The sequence below is a fragment of the Meleagris gallopavo genome, chromosome 6, assembly GCF_000146605.3.
Source record: "Meleagris gallopavo isolate NT-WF06-2002-E0010 breed Aviagen turkey brand Nicholas breeding stock chromosome 6, Turkey_5.1, whole genome shotgun sequence".
Classification (NCBI taxonomy): domain Eukaryota; kingdom Metazoa; phylum Chordata; class Aves; order Galliformes; family Phasianidae; genus Meleagris; species Meleagris gallopavo.
Window position 1 is genome coordinate 17,304,002 of NC_015016.2, and position 20,842 is coordinate 17,324,843.

General features: G+C 36.1%; 1 long non-coding RNA gene across 1 annotated transcript; it reads right to left on the reverse strand.

Annotated features, from left to right (window-relative positions):
- Positions 1-1,458: 1,458 nt before the first annotated feature.
- Positions 1,459-5,343, reverse strand: LOC109368388. Its single transcript, XR_002116380.2, has 3 exons — positions 5,263-5,343; positions 4,931-5,063; positions 1,459-3,094 (listed from the first exon to the last, which is right to left on the reverse strand). It is a non-coding gene; the product is annotated as an uncharacterized LOC109368388 (long non-coding RNA).
- Between the last annotated feature and the right edge of the window lie 15,499 nt (positions 5,344-20,842).

The window sequence follows — 20,842 nt, forward strand, 5'->3', positions numbered from 1 at the left end:
GGGACTGCGGCTATATGATTAAATTCAATGCCATTATGTTAGCAGCTTAAAAATGAAGGAAAAAAAAAAAGACAACACAATGAAGTCTTCTGGGCCATTGGGGCCATTGTATTTCTCCATGTCAAGTAAAATAGTATAAACAATGTCAAATAATTCTTGTGCTAAATTTCCTTCATATTAGTGTCTAATATGTTTCTGTTAACAAGGATAGAAGTATCTTAAAAGCATGCTGAAATTTGGCAGCATCCTTTAAACTGAGAAATCCTCATCCAGGCTCTCCCACTGGGCAAGCAGGGCCCAGACATATTTCTTGGTGGGTAGCTGCTTTCTGAATCCAAGACAGGCAGTCCTAAAGTGGAAAGCTTGTTAAAGATCAGAAGGACAATTCAGAAGCTTTGATTATTTCTGTTTGGGTTTTGTGGATTTTATATGATAATTTATAGCACTAGGAAGCCAAAAGGATTTACTTATTTTTTTTAAGGATAAGAAATCAGTAGTAGCAGAAGCTAGTTTCCCACATGGCACTTTAGCAATAACATTTTTTTCATAATTATTCCTTTTTATTTTTGTTCAAATAGAGCCCATTGCAGATGAAACTGCGCTGCTGTCTTCTGCAGTTTAAACCTCTGTTTATGCACTAATGAATCTAACTAGGTGTCATAGCACACTTTAATGAGCATCACTCGCTTTCATTTAACTCTACAGCTTGCCATTACACACTTTAGAAGAGCTGTTGGTTTATTCATAGCATTCACTAGTTATTCTTTTTCATTAGATAGATACCAGTTTTCCCTGTTGTACCTTTTGTTATTAAGGGAACTATGAAATGTTAATACTGGCCTCAAAACCCAGGGCAAAAATGCCCTCGATCCTATTTGAAATGCAATTGCTTCTGTTGTAAATTACCTTAAAGATCTGAGCACAAACAGCTTGAAATTTTCTTCATTTATTTATGAAAGAATGAGAGGAAGAAAAATCAAGAGGGTGGTTCTGTGTAACCGCTTTACCTTGTTAGCTGAATTTCTCTCCTACTAATTTAATCAGCAGGACTGCAGTTATGAAAGAACCCATAAATAACTATTAAGTGCTGTCATATTCCTATCTCTAAAATTTAAACCCAGAAAAGCTTACACTTTTGAGAGCTTAGCCTGAGTCAGATTGATAAGGGCTGTTCTCTAACAACTCATCTTTGAATACTTGACTCTGCTAACAGGAATACTCCAAAGCAGCTCCCATGAACTGTGTATGTGTATATATAATACAATATATTGGTGCAGATTATGGCCAAACTGAGCATTATAAGGTCTTACCAGATCCCAAAGGCTTAACTCCAGTAGAACTGAACTCATTTTATGTGACAGTGATGCCAGGCACAAGTTTATATTGAACTTACATGTTTTCATGTCTTGTAAGTACAAAGAACAGACTTATTCCATTTAATTTAATAATCCTTTTATTTCCCGTGCTTCAGTTCTCTTTTCTCACAAGTTTGACAAATTTAAAGCAGTTTGCTAGTCAGAAGTTCTGTATCAGTCAAAACTTTGCAGAGTTCATAAATCAGGGTATATTTCTGTTTTTTTTGTTTGTTTTAACCACTTTATCTCCTATTTGTTCCTGATTTATGGTGACCAGCCTATAAATAAAGATAAACGTAGCAGATATTTGTATTCAAATTTCATTATTCTGCCACTTCACATATTGAAACCTGAAGATTATGCATTTATTTTACTTGACATTGCAGTCACATCATCATTGTACATAAACTGCCACTGATATTGTATCCTACAACATGTCCTAAGGCATAAATCTACCTCAACTAATTTGTTGCTTTTCAGACTCCTCCAGTAAATGTGTGTAAGCACTATTTATGTTTTATTACAGTGCTTTAGTTCAAGTCGTGCTCAGAGTACAAGAATATTTAAAAAAACAAAAACAACAACAAAAAAAAACAACACAGGAACTTAAGGGTAATAGTGCAGATCTCATTTCTGTTTAGTTGTTGTTGTTGTTGTTGCTGCTTTTATATAAATCCTTGACAAAGAACATGGCCATATTGTGTCTTGATTTGTTTATGTATCTTCCAAGTGCTAAGACAGGCCAAACTCTGCTTCTGGAAATTTTATATTCATTTATTTTTTAACAGCTAATCAGATATTAGTGCCAGGAAAATGCTTGGGTTGTATTTATTTAATGTATGCACACAAGCACTTAACAATAACTCTAGTGCAAAATGTCATTATTTTCTTATGGATTTACCCGGGTGGGCAGAAGTTTCAGCATAAAGACCTTTCATTTTAATACTGTTTTCTATTTTTAAACTGAATTAGTAGTAGTGGAGCAGCTGAATTTCTAAATGAAAAATGAAAAGAAATACATACATATTGTACCAAAAAAAAGAAAAGAAAAAAAAAAAACAAAAAAATACCCAGTCCTGCAATTAAGTTGTAATATGGAGTTATATACTGCCAACATGAAGTTTTTCTTCATGGAATAAACCTTCTGGTAAGGACCCTATCAAGACCACCTGTGTAGCAGTAAGTAAATCTCAAACTTTTGAACATTAATTTTTGAATTAACAATGAAGTTTGAAACATTTCTTTTTCTGCTCAGTTAAGCAGTGTACTTGTGCTTCAATTCAGACGTTTAATTTTTTTGTATGTGTTTGCATTAATATCCAGTCAACCGTATTTCATATATTATAACACAAAAATTGAAAAACAGTATTCGTTCACTCAGGCCATTCACCAGTGTATTTGCTACATATCTATAGGCAATACGGAGCAAATAAAGCATCTTAAAATTTAAACACAACTCTTGAGTTGGAAGAAATTTCTTTCTGCCCCCAACTAGTAAGAAATACAATATCTCATTCCAGTTCCAGCCATATGGCCTTATTGGCACTGGCAACCACAATTGTCGCTGAGACTTCTTCCCCCTCTTGTTCTTGTCTGGGTGAATGTAAATATAAAATACACAGTATCAGTGCCCTGCAGATAATTACTTAGAATAAACAACCAAGATGATTAGAATACCACCCGGGATTCTGCTACAGCAAGACGAATGGCTGAAGGAGAAGCTGTAATTCCTGAAGAACCTGAAATAATTGATAAGTAACTAGTTATATACTGAATAATCACAATGGTGAAGTATATTACCTATTTCTCACATTGGAAATGAGCAACAGGGAAGGAAGTGCTTATTGAGGAGTTCATTTCATCATTCGTTGTGTATAAGAAATAGAATTCATCTCCATATCCATAAGATATTTTTAGAACACTAAAATTTACTCCGTGTTCATATGTATGCTATGAAGTAATGGATTAGTGGAACGATGAGGCATTCCCAAGAAATTTAACCCTAATCTCAAAGAGACAGCTGGTTTCTCCAGTAGGCTAAGGGCATTTTGCCTAAACTGGACACCAACATCTCTAGAAATCTTTCTCTGGTCCATGCTTTACAGTCTGCCTTCAGTTTTCCTCTCAAAACCTGATTGATATTCTGTTCAAAAATTTCATCTCAAATTTCATATATACTCAAATAACCCATTTCAATTCAGATTAACCATAATAATAATGAAAAAGAGAAAGAGGAAAAGTATGTTACAGACTAGGGAGGAATTAGTAAGGAAGACAGATGTGTCACTGAAGGAGTCTTCGTTACTTATACACCTTAAAACTGAAAGGAAGCAATAAGACTAAAATCAAACTATAAGACATCCATAGTTAAAGCTAGACAGTCTCTTCATATTGTTTTGTGCTTTTTTTTCCTCCTGCAAAAAGATTTCTGAACTAGAAATAAATTGGCAGTTTCTATACTTCCATCTTGCCCATCACCATAAAATAAGGACTTGCTTCTTTCATAAAAAGCTGTCAAATGTCAGAAGAACCCATTTCTCCTACTGAGTTTTCCATTCCCTTATATAACTTCCTCTGTATTTTCTTTTTCTCTACTTATTTTTATTTATGTTAACATTTTTTTCTGATACCATTATTAGAAATTTTGAAATATTTATGATCCCACAAAAAATCCCCAGAAAGTTCCTGTGATATTTTACACATTTAGAGAGTCACAGTAATAGTGTAACCATACATGAAGGATGAACTAATGATACTTTGAAATTGTTTCTGGGATGTTTACAGGGAGCTGTAGGACTCCCACATCTTTCCTGTAATCAATTATGAAGAAAAACTGAAAGAACAATAAACTAAAAAAAAAATATTAAAAGCAATCCACATGTTGTCATCTTGCTAACATGTGGTTCAGGCAAACTTCAGCAGAAATAATTTCAAATATTGAACAAATCTGTAAGTGTTAACTGATTTCAAGTGTTTCAGAAGTGTATTTATTTCTGATTTACATTATCATGCAAATAAATTAAGACTTTTTTTTTTAGCCTAGAATCATTTTTAATTCATTAATTGATTGCCCTAAGGCTCTTTTCTTAATGAAGAATTTGAATTTGCATTTTAGTTTAAATCCAGAACATCAGCATTATGGAATCTTAACCAATTACAGTGAGTATGTAAAATTACAGGCAAACAGAAGAAATATTACATATTGCATAAAATTAGTATAGCAGCTACAAGGAAGTATCTTAAAATGTGACTTGTTTGCTTTTTATATCCAAAAGAACCTACAAAAATTTTAAATAGAGAATTATTTTATATATTTTCTACTTCCTTTCCTTCCACCACACTTTTCTCCTTATCTACAGTGTCTTAGTCTATTTACACTATGAAGGAAAAGATAATAGATACATCCAGAATATTAGAAATCTGTAGTCAGTCCTGTAGAAGTAACACTAGAAGGTACAGAAAGGAGCACAGTACAGTTGCTAGACTGTAAGGAGCTGAACTTTACAGCATTGTACCTACTTGTGTCTAAAAGTAAAAGAACACTTCTGCAGTATCCCAGTTCTGAGCATACAAACCTCAAGGATCTAATCTGTTTCTCTGTCTCATCTTGACACTTTGAAGGCAGGCTCATCCACTTCATAAACAGCTTTACCTGGTTAGCACTCATTTTCAAACATCCAACCATTATAATGCAAAAATAAAATGTATCTAGGTCGAAAGAGGAAAGAACAGGTTTACATTTGCATTTAATATTATATGCTACTGATGACTTTTCTGCTCAGAAAGAAATTCATTGAGTAAACCTAGTAGGTCTACAGAATTCATAACTAAATTGTAGCTAGTAACAAAAAACATCCATACAAACAGAGCTACATCAGTACCAACAGACCCAACTTTGTGCACTCACATCTGCTTCACTGTCCTATAGCTCTCCAGACAAAACCCACCATGGGGGACTGTTGACAATCCTTCCACAGTTAGAGGCAAAATAACTAGCCTAGTAAGGAGAGGGAAGATAAATCATGCACACTCACACACCTGTGATCTCAGCCCTTCCCTGTAGGCAGTGTTGTACCTGAGGAGGCTAACATACAATTAGTGCCTCTGCCCCGTTGGTGTGGGGGTTCTGGTGAAACAAGATTCAGTAATTTAGCTAAATTATATTTTTAAAACCTTTTAAAAAAAAAAAAAAACATTCAAAGGAATAGACTAGAGACTAACAGTCAAATGTTGGGGTTCAGGAATGAGAGGCTACACAAATGCAAAATATAGCCTTACATGTCACTAGTAGGGAGGACTGATCTCATGCAAGGGAATCTGAAAGCTCCTCTCAGTACATTGAGAAATCTTTGGTGTTAAGAAAGACAGATTAAAACAGGCCAGAGGAGAGCTTTAGTTAATTAGACCATGAAAATATTCTTATATTCATTTATTTCAATTATCATTACTATATATTTCATGATAATGTATAATAAAGGAAAAATAGCTATAGCATGAGTTTGAATTGAATTTCAAATAAATTTGTAAAAAATATAAATATTAGCATGTCTAGCTTTTGGAAAGTGAAATGGACCCATTAAGAAGTCATATCCCATTTCACCATTTACAGTCCCTCTCAGACCAGCAATAAGTGCTAGCTAAGATGAAATGTAGATCATGTAAAATGAGTTGTTAGTCTCTGGATAGATCCTAGCAGAGAGACACAGGCCTCATAGAACCATCTGTAGATAATGCTACCCCAAGTCTTTGTCCTGCAGACACTTACATGAAGTTTTGTGCTTGTGGGTAACATCAGTGGCTCAAAGACTTTCTGGTTTAGGCCTTGTATTCTCTGGAGCAACTCATATTCATTAAGATCAGTCATGTATAAGCATTTGCAGTGTCAGAACGTGGGTTGACCACCTCAACAGACTTGTTAGAAATAGAAGGAACATAAAAACTGAATTATCCATTCACCTGCTTGTGGGGGACTTCTAATTCTCAATGGAGAAACATAACTCTGTGTCTGGCTGCCTGTTAGAATGTAAGCAGACAGCTGCTGTGCTATCCTTGTGCTGAAATTTTTTTTTTCCTGTAGAAAAGTTGTCCTGTGGAGGATATCTTTATACTTTAAAGCTAGAAGATGGAAACTTTTATTTTCATTAAAAAGAAAAACTCTTTAAACTATAAATAGCTATATGATTAAAAAAGCTAAATTTTAAAAGTCTCTTGCCTTTCCTTCCAAAACAAGTGACAGACATATTTTCCATTTCACTAACTCTTAGAGACCGTAATACTGATGCTTCTTATCAGTCAGATATACAACTAAGAGAAAACTCCATGTATGTATGAGTACTGATTAATGTTCATTGTATCAGTACTTGAACATTGGCATTGCTCTGTGCAAGTCATGAGAGCAAAAGAACCATTTTGTCACTGTATCTATATATACATGAAGCCATGTTATTTGTTGTCATGAGATTGTAGCATATCCTGCCACAACTGCTCTGCTTTTGCCATTGACAGAAAGCCAGCTAGACCGCACCTGTTACTTTGTGCAAGCAAACCAGAGATGGTAATGCCTTGATAGTGTTAAAGCAACATTGTTATTGCCTAATTTTAATTCCTTCCTTCTAGAAGTATAGGGATATATTTTATGCATGTGTACCTACACAAGTACTGCTTCCTATTTATTTCCATGGAGAGTGCAACAGATAAAAAGAGCACAAAAACACTCTTCGATAGAGCAAATTCTCAGCTATTTTTCAATAGACACCACCATTACTGATGCATTTTTCCCAGCCATGAACAAAGACTGCAAGCCACGCACATAAAACTGCACCAGTGGAGCTGATAGTTTCCAAGTTCCAGGAAATCCAGTTGGATCACCCCTTTCCTATCCCAAAAGAGAGTAGATCACCTACCTGCTGAGGGCTGCGTCTTGAACCTTTTCGTTGACTGGGAATTCACAAGTCACTGCTCTTTGGAGAGACATTTTGTCTCTGGCTCTTAGTGGTGACACCATATCTCATCATTGGTAATGATGCAATACAGGAAACTGACACTTTCAGCCTCATACCATTTCAATAGGTCCTGACAACCTTGCAGGAACCTTTCTGTTCCTGTGTAAGCATCCAGAGGTAATTCTCCAATATGGTCATTCTTTTTTCCATAGCTCTGCAGATGAGGACTTCCTCAACCAGAAAGTATGTTTGTAAATAGCTTGTAATTAGACTAAAGACATTTCACTCTGATGTACTTCTATAAAGGTTTCTTACTGGAATAAATCACTTCAAAGTTGTAAATGGCATCTGGGACAACCATAACATATCTGGCCCTGAGGGTATGAAACCTGATCAGCTTAAAGGTGGGAAACTCAATTCCAATGTCAACTTAATCCAGGTAAATAACATTTGATGGATTTTTCTATGAATGTGTTGAATTGCTTTTGTAAAGTTCTAGATCCCTAAAAATCTATAGCAACAATTTCTTCTGAGTAATTTTAACTTTGTGAAGGAAAATCTATTTGTTTTGAGTTTGTCACTTGATACTTTCATTTTATTTCCTAGATATAATAAATAATTATTCCTTCCCTATATATCATTACCATTTTATTCATAATTCATATACTTCTATTACTCACCTTTTTTTTTCTGAGGCAAACTACTCCTGCTCTGCTTTTCTGCTTCTCATATGTCTTTCATCAGCCTTGCTGCTCTTCTCTTTCCCTTTTCTAATCTCACTGTGTTATGTTAAACGTATACTTTAGTTGGTGACACGTTAACTGATTTTAAACATTATTTTAGAGAATCTTTGATTTTGATCCTCATATTTTCTTTACTTCTCACATAAAATGTTGTATTTCATATTTATATTTTTGGTAAGGAGAAAAAAAGAAACAAAAACAAAAATAATTTGTTTTTAAAAAGGGAAAAACAGAACTTGCAGAAATGAACTGAAATGAATTGTATTGCATGAGTCATACTGCAGTGAAAGACCACATGTTGCACATGCTTCTTCCCTAAATGTAAAAATAATCTCACATCTTAATCACACGACAACTTATAATTCAATTTTAAATGGAAGCTTGTTTTTCTTGTTCTAAGCTTTGTACTTTCACAGTGTTCTGCTGATTGTGTCATCAAATATGGTTCTCCCTTGTGCGGCAGACACGTTGCACAGAACACCAAGGGAAGAAACATGTAATTTGTGTTAGGCTCCCTTTTGATTGAATTTAGATAAAGAATTTGTTATTTTGAGGACACAGGTGTCTGGCTTAGCCTCAGTACCATTACTAGCTCTTTAAAATGCTCAGCTTTGGAACCTGGCCAGGAAGGTCCAGTGTCCCACTGAAGTAGCATGCAATAGTCCAATGTAGTAAGACATTAGTGTAAGTACAGAATATAATATTTATGTGGTATGCTCTCAGAAGGAATCTATCAAATATATATATACGTCATCTGTCTACTGAAACAAGTGAGGTGTTTTTTGTTGTTATTGTTTTTTATTATTATTTGTGATGGCAATACATTTAAATGATGTTTATAAACACTATATATATTACGAGCAATAAAAATAACAATAGTAATAATTATGTCAAAAATTATGAACTTTTTTTGTGGAACAAGTCATTTTGGAAAAGCAATGTAAGAACAGTGTTAGCAACATAAATATTTGAAATTACTGAAAAAAATTACCTAAATTTGGTGATGCTCCAATACTTATGTACCCAACTGGAGATTGGGCACTGGCTTGCACAGGGTCAGAAATTCACTCAGAATTTCACTTAGAAAAATATGGAAATGTGTAAAGCATCCGTTTCTTTTCATGAGAGCTCTGGAATTTCAGGAAAATGGGTTTACCTGCCTTTAGGATGTTCACATAATGTGCCCTCAGGGACAGACGAGTTACAATGGTCAAAAATGGCATTTAAAATACCAGACTGATTTATTCCTGTAAGAAACCTTTAGAAGCACAGCAGTATGAAATTTCATAGCCTTTACTTTGAGTTACAACTTCATCTAAATAGATCTCAGAAATGGGGCAAAGCCTTACCTGACATAAACCATATTCAGTTTACCGAAAGAAGAGCATGTGTTTTTTAGAAGATCCATAGAAACTGCAACCAATGCTCATGTGCTTTAAATGTAACAAATTATTATAATGTCTCTTATCAATGCAAAGATTTTTAAACCCACTTCTATCAAAGTAAGTGCTTCCTATGAGCAGTCTCTTATTATTTCCTACCTTTATATCTGCTAACTTGAATGACATTTTAGGAAAGCCTTACCTTTCCTGATTGCCATAATTAGGCTCAGCAGTCTGATATATTATTGCCTCATCCCTGATCAACCAAAATTAAAAAGATCTCTGGTGGCAATTGCCTCATGGAACTTGCTTAATCTCTCTATTCTCTGTTTCTTATCTGCTAAAGTGTTGGATTTTTCTGTTTCTTTGTTGTCTTTTTTTTTTTCAGTAGACAACTGAGTTGTCAGGTAGCAGCACAATCAGGGTATAAATGAATATTTGATGTCAAGCTTTAATTTGGGAGATCATTAGTAGAATCTGCATGTTGTAGAGAAACCAAACAGCTGGATTTCCTATGAAATTACAAGTAGTATTAGAAACAAAACTTTAACATTTAAGATACAATTACTTCCACATATGTAATAATTTATCAAGAGTTATAATATATAACTATATTTTCATCAAAATCTTTAAACATATTCTTACAATATGTAGTTATAATGTACCTGTTACTTGAGGAAAACGAAAAGAAAAAGAAAAAAGAATCAGTATTTTCTCTTTTTCTCATTTATGTATTATGTACACTTGCAATACAGTGTGAAATTGCCTCTATACAGCTTCACTGATGGTTAACCACATTTTCTGTTTTATGCAGTCAACTGTCAACATTGATTAAGTAGGAAAAATGTGACTTGCTATTTTATCAGGACAGATCCTAAAAAAGTTCATCAAGGGTTGGTCCTCTCTATCCCAATCATCATATTCTCACACAGAGCTGAAAAATATGTTTGCACATGCTCTTCCCCAGGTTCCGAATGGAACCATTTATGCATAATTGAAACTGATGTGCTATATAGCATTTTGTATTTATTTTAATTTTTATGCTTATTAGAATAAGGCTTTTGTAACAATCTGTAAGCCACATTTCCATAATTTCATGCACTTATGCTCAGGCCCAGCTTTGTTCTGTCTGATCTAGTTAACACTTCAAGAGTCACTGAGCAAGGCTTTAACATCACACCATGATCCATGTGTTGTCTGTATCCTTGGTACTTCTTTTTCAGGAAAGCTGTAGCTAAAAGGTAATTGTGTTTCTGATGCCTTTACACTTCTAATCTGGAGATAAACTGATGCAGATTAAGTGATTTAATCAGGCTGTAATTCAGATACAAAGCCATAGTAAGAAATGGCAGCAGTCTATCAGGAAAGCAGAACAAGGAGACAACTAACACCAATGAGGCTTTCCCCTGAAAGACTGAACATTGATTTGCTGTGGCTGTCTTATTGCTCTGCAAAGCACATTGGTGTAGTAACAGCACTGAATAATATGTGGGTTACTATGATGTTAACCTATATATGAGTCATAATCATACAGCTAAGCAACGGGGAACTTTGAGATAGGCACCACATGCCCTGGGAAGAGGGCGTGAGTAAGTGCTAGCTGTGCACCCTGACCTGGAATACAGAATCGACTTTATTTCTGTGAGTAACATAGCTGATTGTGATTAACTATGTCAAGTACATGAGCAAAGATATGCACAGCTGATACTGAGGAATTCCAGCAGAATTCACTGGATCATGCATAGAACAGGTGGGAACCTGGATATGCAATATGCAGGCATCCACCTACAGATGTGCTGGGGAGATGTGCTGTGACACTGAATTCAGTGTCAACGGAGAGCAGAGCTGGCTTTGCACCCAGTCACTGACCCTGCTGCAGCCAAATGCACTGGGAAGGGCAATGCAGAGCCCCCTGGCTCTGTCTTCACCAGAACTGATGAACCTGATGGTGAGGGCACTTGGAGTACAGTCATTACAACCAGCAGTGTGCCTATGGCTTGGCCTCCTCTTCGACATTATCTACCAGTACTATTTCAGCTAATGAAAGCTGAATATTAGTCATACCTGCTTGAGATAAAATATTATCCTTAGATATGCACAATTCAGCTTTGTACTCTCTGCTTCACCAATCTGTTATGCTCCTCTCAGTCTTAATCAGTAAAACAATTTGATCTGTGATGAAACCAATCTGTTTTAAATTGACCTTTTATATTCTAATTGAATATCAACAATAGCAGAACAAATATTTGCTAATAAAGAAGCAGAAAGTAAGAACAGAGTTGCTTCTTCCAAGTGCTTTTGTTGGGGAATTTTCCTAATATGGTTTTAAAGAAAGAAGGAATCTTAAACATATTGCCTGTGTGGATATACTTGGGCATAGTAAACTTCAACAGGGCTACCAAAAAAAGGAAAGAGAAGGAGTGGTGAGACTACACCATCCAGCACTTCCTATAGCACCATGCGATACAAGGCATTGTGTGTTGGGTACGGAGCTGCTGTACCAGCACAGTTATGCACAGTGCACCTCCCATTGGTGAATCACAACTTTGGGGAAAATTCCCCACAGCACAGAGCAGCCCTCAAGACACGTGCACTTTGCACAACAGATTGCATAATATTTCCATCCTTTCTCTAGGACGAGAAAGGCAACTGAAAACAATGACAGCAGCTATGTATCTAACATGCCAGCAAAAATAAATTGACACTCCAAAAATAACCTCTTCCTCTATATACACATAAGCTGAATTTCCCCTCTAAAAACTTTTTATGTTTACTGGTATGACTGCAGAGGCCCAGAGACAGGCTAGAGCTGGTGCAGCTGGTGTCCATGCAGTGAGCTCTTGAACTGATTTCAGAGAGGCCACTGACCTGGTGGCAGACATTCCATCCTGGCCTCAACCCGCTCCTGGCCTCATGGTCCTGCCACTCTGGGGCTGTGGCTGATCCTGGTGACCATTTAGGATCTCTTCCTGTCTTAAGTTAATTGTTAGGGCAATGGAAGAACTGGCATTGATCTCTTCTCTCTTTAGAGAGCAATAAGACCCAAGGGAACGGCAATGAGCTGTGCCATAGGAAGATCAGATTGGGTGTTAGGGAAAGGTTCTTCATGAGAAGGTGATCAGGACCTGGAACAGGCTGCCCAGGGAACTGGTCTTATGCCTAAACTGCCAGAGTTCAAGAAAGATTTGGACCAAGGCTCTCAGGAATAGGGTTTAGATTTTGGGTGATCCTACGTGAAGACAGGTGCTGAAATCCTTGTGGGTCCGGATTCTGATCCTTGTGGGTCCCTTTCAGCTTGGGATATTTTGATTACTTTGGAAAGGCTGATAGAATATTTCATTTGAACACATGAACAGAATAATAATCTGTTCAAGTGGAAGAAAAATTAGAGAATGAGCAGTAAAGGATCAGGACAATTGCCTCCAGTGATGGGAAATAGTGAAGCCAGAGCTGTTGTCCTAGTAAGCAAAAAGGAAAAGGTTAAGTTTGCAGATGGTTGAAGATTATTAAAAATGGCTGAGTGATTCAGCTTTTCAGCAATTAAGTTACTGAATTTCTTTATCAGTAAGATGAGATTTCATCTATATTGTCCATCAGATTGTGATGAACAGAAAATGGTAAAAGCAGAAGACTATTTCCAGTTTATGAGCCACAGATTCCGTCATACTTTTTAACTTAAACCGGAATAACATTACAGAGATGGTAACTTCCTATGCAACAGTCTAGAGAATTGCTTGTAAAAAAACTCAGTCTTGAAATGGTTGCAGAGAGCTGGATGCTGAGTTAGTTACTAACAATAGCACATTCTACAGGCAATATAGATGTGTCAGTAGATAATGAGTTCAGGCAGTATTCCCCATTTGCTCCTAAAGGGAAATACTGCTGTTCTTGACAGCACTGCACATTCACAGTCTTCTGGTTGTGCAGGATAACAAGTAAGGCTGAAATCAAGCCACAGTAAACCTAGCCATACAACTAGTCAGGGATGGGAAAGAAGAGCCTGTGTCTTCCTTAAGATTGAGGAAAACCATAGCTATAAACTATGCTCAGTATCCTGAAGTGAAACAACCTTCATCTTAACTCATCTGAACTATTCCGAGCTGTGAAGGCCATGAGGATGCACTTTCAGCTTCTCTGAAGCATGACTTTAATATAACTTCTGTCCTTTTGACAAGGACTATTGTAAGGATTTCCCCATGAGACATGTAACATGCTGTCCATTCAATGGGAGTTTTACCTGATATTTACCTTGTCTAAGTCCTTTACCAAAGTGATTTCTGTTTCACTAGGTACATTCAATCTTTCTCGAGGAGAGGAATCTCTAGTTCAATCAATAGGATGGTTACATTTGCATCATTCTTCATTGTTAGGTTTATGCTGCACGTAGTTGATAAAAGGTGAAATAGTTGGTAGCAGCCAAACCAGAGAGAATAAATACAGAACAAATTTAAACTGGCAGCCAAATGTACATTTTATCGACTTGTACTGATTTACAATTGCTAGTAGACTTCAAAATCTTTTCCAAAGCTATAACCAAGCTGCTAAGAGAAGTGTTATCTTTACATGTGTTTAAGGAGGCTAGTTTATTGGAGCTATTTGTTACACAAGAGCAAAAGAAAACATTATGTATCAGGACTTAGAAGCTGGCACAAAGAATGAATGAATGTCCATGCAAGTTGTAACCCTTAGTGAAACCTAGAAATTTAACAGAATAACTTAAACCTAACTACAGGTGGGAGCATGGCACAGTTGCCATTCAGCTGCAGAACTGAGCCTTCCATAAAATACTGCACTAGTTTCCTTGTTTTTAAGACATGGTCATAAAACAGTATTCTTCCTACTGCTATGTAGTAAGCTTCATTGGGACTGACACCATTCCAACAGGATCATAAAACATCTCAGTTTCCTAATCCAGGCTCTAGTGAGCTAAACAATTCTGCTTCTCTTTGTTAGGTCAAAATGAAAAATAGATCTCATACTGGACTGAAGCGAGTCTTTTCCTAACACTGTGGTCATTTTTGGTCTCTGTTCAAGGATGCTTAACTGAAACAAACCACCTGGTGTATCTTTGTGTCTTTCTTTCTGCTGAAACTTGCTTTTTGATTGGTTAGGGGGCAGTAATGACATATGATCTCTCCTCTGATCTCAGATCCATGATGCAAATAAATAATCAAAAGTGAAGTTAAATTTGGCTTCCACAAAATGCTTACTGACTTTTTGACACAAATTTTCCTTTGTGTAGTTGGGAATCTCTTTCACACATTACGACAATTTTGTAATTCAAAGATGTTGAAGTAGCCTTTGACATACACTCAGATTTCACTCTCCAAACCGAGAGTGTGGCTGCTCTCAAAACATATTTAGGGAATTTGATCACACTAATACCTGAAATCACTTATTTATCTTTTCTTCTATGCCTCATATGCCCCTGTATATTTCTAGAGGCTTTTTCATGAAAATTTTAGTGGCATTTTGGTGGCTCTTCCCTATTTTTCTTAATTTGGATTTCATAGCTGTAGGAACACAGAAGTGAATGCAAAATACAGAAAATATAATATAGAAATATAATTCTGCTTTCTACATTCTTGAAAAGAAAGGGGAAAAAATGTGAAAAACATAGCAGGTAGTTTGAAAACTCTCAGTCAAAATTCAAGAAAATTTCCATTTCATTTTATTATTTCTGTATGACAGAACGTGCACATTGATGATTTTCACATTTGGTGTCAGAGAGTGTTGTATGTTTTACAGATTATAGCTAGCTCATTCTGTCTGGCCCTGTGCCTCTTAACTCTTGAGTCATATATCAGCTGTGAGGTGTCAGCTATCACAAATCAAGTGTCAAAAGTGTATTTTCAGGAACAAAAATGAAGATAGAAAAGCGACTTTTCAGCCTGATCACGTTGATGGCAAAAGCTATGTCATTCCTAGAGATCCATGAGGTGGACTTGAAATGAGATATTAAATCAATGTGCTACTGTAATATATGAATAGAGCTCCTGCAAGTGCACCAAGATTTCAGATAGACATTTCTGAAATCTCCACTGCACTTGCACATTAGCTTAATTTATTCTCTGAAAAGGCAAGCTTTAAAATCCTGTGGTATTATGTATGTTTATAAAATCATATTACCACCTCTGAGAAGGTGCTAAGAAGCAAAGCTGTAAAATGCAGATATATAGGCTTCTCCATACGGATGACTGCTTTCTGCAGTTGCTGACACCCAGCTCATCTTCTGTTTGCATACAGTACAGACACAGTGTAGGTATACCATAGGCTATAAAGCCAACATGGAGGAAAGGAGAGTGGGATGGCTGGTAAAGCATGCTGAAGGGAAGCTTAGCTAGGTGGAATGCAAGACTCCAGGATTTTTCTTCTGTTGATGTGCATCCTGCCATTCCCATTCCCATGTCCAATGGCAGCCAGGAAGTCCAAAGATGCAAATACTTACATCTGACAACAAAGGCCAAAATGAGAAGAGCAGTGCTCTCTTCTGCACCCACACAGCTGCCACTTTGCAACAGAGACACTTGTGTGGAGCTGAACACTTCAGATAGTTGACCATATTCTAACCTACCGGCTAATTGGGCTCAGAGGTTGCAAGCACATCTCACGTAAGCATGTGGGTCTCTGGCAGCTAGCTCTGTGGCCATCTGCCACCAGACCTATGGGTCACTTCAACAAACGGTCTCTGCATTCAGGAGCTGGCACTCCTGTCAGTCACCAGCTAACTTGTCATGAGGCTCACTGTCAGTAAGGCACATTCACTTGGTAAACAGACAGGAATGACATATGCAATAAAAAGATGGACAACACAGAGACAGTCAAGCATAGGGCTTGGTCAGACATACTCACTGGTTAGTGGCTTGCTCATATACAGCCAGCCCCTCTTACCTCCTTTCCTATCCATTTTCCCACTTGTTCCTGATACATCTCCACCTCTTCCTTTCCCCATATTTCACCTCTTCCCTAAATATGCCATAAGTTTGGTTCATTTCCACAATTGTTAAAACATGCCACAGTAAATTTTACAGAACTTCACAAGTCCCCTCAAAGACTCAACTAAAACTTTCCTCATTCCCATACTATTTATGATAATCTCATTTTCCTTGTTCTTATCAGTGACAAAGCTCTGGCTGACCCTCTTCAAGGCTATGCTTCAGCAGGTCCTTCAATGGCCTATCAACCAGCAACCTAAGGATTCCCATATTTGTTATTGTTTTGTTATCTCCTCTTCCTCAGAGTTTGCAGTATCTAGAATATTTAATTTATTATTTTTCTTGTTTCTTCTTGTGTTTTATGCCGAGAAGCTGTTAGCTAGATATCCTCACGTTCTATATAGCCTTGCACATGCCCTCCCTGGAGAACTACAGTCTTCTCAGAACACAAAATGAAATGAAAACAAATCATATTGGCAGTCTGGGAAAATGTTCTTCGGTCTGCACATTAATTCCAATGGAAAGATAAAACATTCTTGTTCTTTGCAACTGCTCACAGAAATGCCCAAACGCTCTGCTTTGAGCATAAACATTCCATAATTAGAGATTTCAATGCCTACGTTACAGCAGAGAAATTTTGTCACTTTTGAAACAAGCTGTGAATATCTCCATTTAAAAAATTTTGTCCTTCCAGAATTTCTTTGTTATTCCAGCAACCTCGACAGGTTTTAAATGTGTTCATCTCTAAATGGATCTTTTGCCAAAAAAAAAAAAAAAAAGAATTACTCTTCAAGAAGGTAAGCCTATATTCTTCGTATCACTAAAGTGCCAACCAACAACAGAAGTTATCTCCTGTGTCACAGAGGAAAGAATGAAAGAATAATTTCTTGTGATATTATCCTGTTTAAAGATGGCATTGCTCTTTGTTGCAATAGAATTCTCTACTTTTTAAAAAGAATAAAATTATACTCTATATTAGAAGAATTAATACCTTTTCATTATGTACTGACTAGAAACACTACTCTGTAGCAATGTACTCTGTAATAAGGCCATTCACACCAAACTACTTTTGAAAGAAGAAATTAGACAGTAATAGGGTGATTAAATTTTCAATAAAATATTTTGACATCATCGTCATGATGATAATGAAAAGCATTTTAATAGGATACTATTTCAAAGTAATGCAAAAGTAGACAAAAAAAGCAGACGTAACAGATTATACTCATTAAGATAATTTCATTGCAATTAAATGACAATATTTTCTGTGACAAATTGTTTTGTAGATTATGATGAGACGAAATATTAATTTCTAATCTCAACTTTATATATATCCATTAAAATTCTGCTGAACGTATTACTCTGTTGTGAATTGAAACATAAACAATGGAATCACTTTTGTACAGCAAATATCCTAACTAAAATGACTATTGAAGTATTTTCCTGAAGAAAGAAAACATAGTTGCAAAGTACCAATCTTTGAATAGTACCTTAAGAAGACTTACATATTTTTATTTTTACTTGCCTTTACATGTTATGATACTGGTTTTTTATGGTACAGAAGCTTATCATATAAAAAAATATAAAAGAGGGATATAGAAAAAATAAAGTTTTATTTACTAAACAAATTATTAAAAGTGGAGACAGCTGAATGGGTGAAAAAAAAGAAAATAACCATAGGCACTCCATGGAAGATCCTGTTAAAAGGTGAGGGAATTCAGAGTGTTCCATTTCTTGGACAACTTATGAATATTTATGTCCTTTACAATGCTTCACAGTTTGGTTTAGTCAGTGATAGGTAAACCTTGTAACCACTTGAAAGCTAAACCTCTCAAAAAGTAAGCAGCCCCTGTGTACCTCAGTCCATTTTCCCAGAAGAAAAAAAAATTGAAAAATCACATCTTCTGTCACCTTTACCTGGCAGGTTTTCAGAAGAGGCTAAGGGCTGAGCATGCCTGTGATTAGGAAGAGGGTATCTTTACACTGATAATGTTTTGCATATTCATCCCAAAATACTTGTATATCTCCAGGAGAGTTTTCTGGCAGGCTAAGAAACTTCAAGTTATTTTAAACCTTCAATGAACCATCTATCATTTTTCTATACCGTGTACGTTTACTGAATAGACATATGCTACTGAGGAACACTGTATTTACTGTTGGAATACTTAGAAGAGAAAGCATTTAACTTAAAAAGCCAGGGGCAAACAGGTTTCAGGCAGTATGTGAAATAATTTCCTCAATGTTATCTGCTTATACTTGTGCTTCTGATGCTGCATATTCAGTTATCTGTTTATACCATAAATCAGTATCTATGTATAAATGGTGGCATGAATTGTACAGAAAGTTGTAGATTGGCTCCTGAGTCTTCAAGCCAGTCCTAAAGACAAGAGAACACCAGACTTCTCCCAAAACACTTTAGTGAAAAAACGTGGAAACTTTTAAGGTACAAGTGGATTTGTATGTGTATGTTTATCGAAAAACTTACATAACAATAAAACAATAGCACAAAACAATTGTTTATTGCATCATGAAATACTAATTATACTGTGTTGGCAAAGCCAGTGAGAAACTGGTTATCATCACTTGCATGTCTTCCCTAATGCAGGAAGTTAGTTCTCCTCAAAGGTTCATGCAACTCATACATCTGTCATTACTTTTCCCAAATATAAGTAGAAGTGTATATCTATATTTGAAGTCAAATAAATTTAATGGTAGAAGGCAAAATGTTCCATTAATTCCAGTGTAGGCCATGAGCAAGTGAAAAAGCCTGCCAATAAGACTTTTAATTGCACACAGCCCACTTGGTTAAAGCTACTCAAGCCACAAATTAGAAATAATAAAGCTAGAATCTCTTTCCTTACATTTTGCTCTGTAAGAAATTGCAACACAGATCAGATGTAAACTGGATGAGTCAAAAATCAATGAGGATGCTCAGTAGGTATCATTCTATGTTGGTATGTGTGGCTGAATGCAGCCACAGCTGCACCTGCTGCCATGTTTCTAAGGTAAAGACAAGTGGTTTCGAATGTGATTTATAAAAAACTTGTTCTGAAAGAAGCTATTCAAAAGCATTAAACTATAAACACTGGGTCATCTACCCAACTGATCAGAAGATTTATTATTCTTTGTCTAGATCTGTGGGTTGTTGGCATTTTTGTATCTCCTCATCAATATCCAGTTTCTTAAATTTCCAGGTTTTTTGGTTGTTTTTTTTCCTCCTCTAAAAGAAAGGTGAGTATACAAACAGGATAAAGATGGGCTACTTTTCTTCAACTCCTGGAAGCACACAATGCAGCAAGCAAGCTATGGTTAATGTATAGCATCAGAACTGTGGAGGACTGGGCACAATTTCTAATTCAATTTTCATCTATCTACAGAACGTAATCATCTCATTCATCAACTAATGCACAATTTAAGGTTTGCACACAGGTAATGAACAAGGAGAAACTGTAAAGTATACACTGCAGAAGACCATAGAATGTTGCAAGAATGACAGTTGTTGATAGCTGTGCAGTATATAAGAAATACATCAGTTATAAAAGGCTGTTTATTTTTTATTCATGCAAAATAACTCAGAGCACAGGCCCTATCATCAGAAAATACATAGCAATTAAAGTACCTGTGACACACCATGCTCAAGCATTAAATGCATCTAAAAATGTTTACCACTGAATATCATTAAAATCAGCAATTCTGAAATACAGGGAATTCTTCACAGGGGGGGGAAAAGGATGTCTCAAAAACAGAACTCTTTTAAAAATCCAAGCAGACGAAATGAAGACAGTGGAGTTTTTGATATCCATGTTTTTAATTCTTAACACTTAGTACAGCCACAGCTCGAAGGACCAGCATGCAGTGACCAGCATGTTGCTGATCAGATAACAGGCAGGGTCACGAGCTCTGTTGTCCTGTGCCTGGTGTAGAGTTGCCTCAGATTACATATACCTACATGTACATTGAAACTATTGTATAGATCAGTTTGACATATTCTGGAATTAAGCAGATTTGTGAATAAAATAAGACTGTGGCCCTTGTAATAAATCAAGGGCAAAATCAATTAAAATTTTAGTTGTTCTTAATTTTTATCAGGATAGCTTATGCCTCTCTTTTCTGAGTTTCTCAAAAAGAAAATCAGAGTATAGGGAATCATCATTTTCTCTTGGGTGACTTGATGAGCATGTGATAGAATTAAAAAAAAAAGAAATGTTTCTGTGGCTGACTGAGATAGAGGAAGAAAGTAGTCTACATAGACAGCTGTAACAGATCTGCAAAGCCTACTATGCTTTATATACCAGTGGTAACGGTCAATCTAAAGCAGTTACAAGCTTTCTTAAAGGCCTTCTTCCCTATCAGCAAGTGGTCAGTGCCCACGCTCTCCCACACTGCTGCTTTATATTATAGATTAAACAGAAATCGTTGCTTTTATGTTGCTTTATTTATTTATTTTTGTGGGGTTTGGTAGTTTAGGTTCTTTCTGGTTTGTTTGAT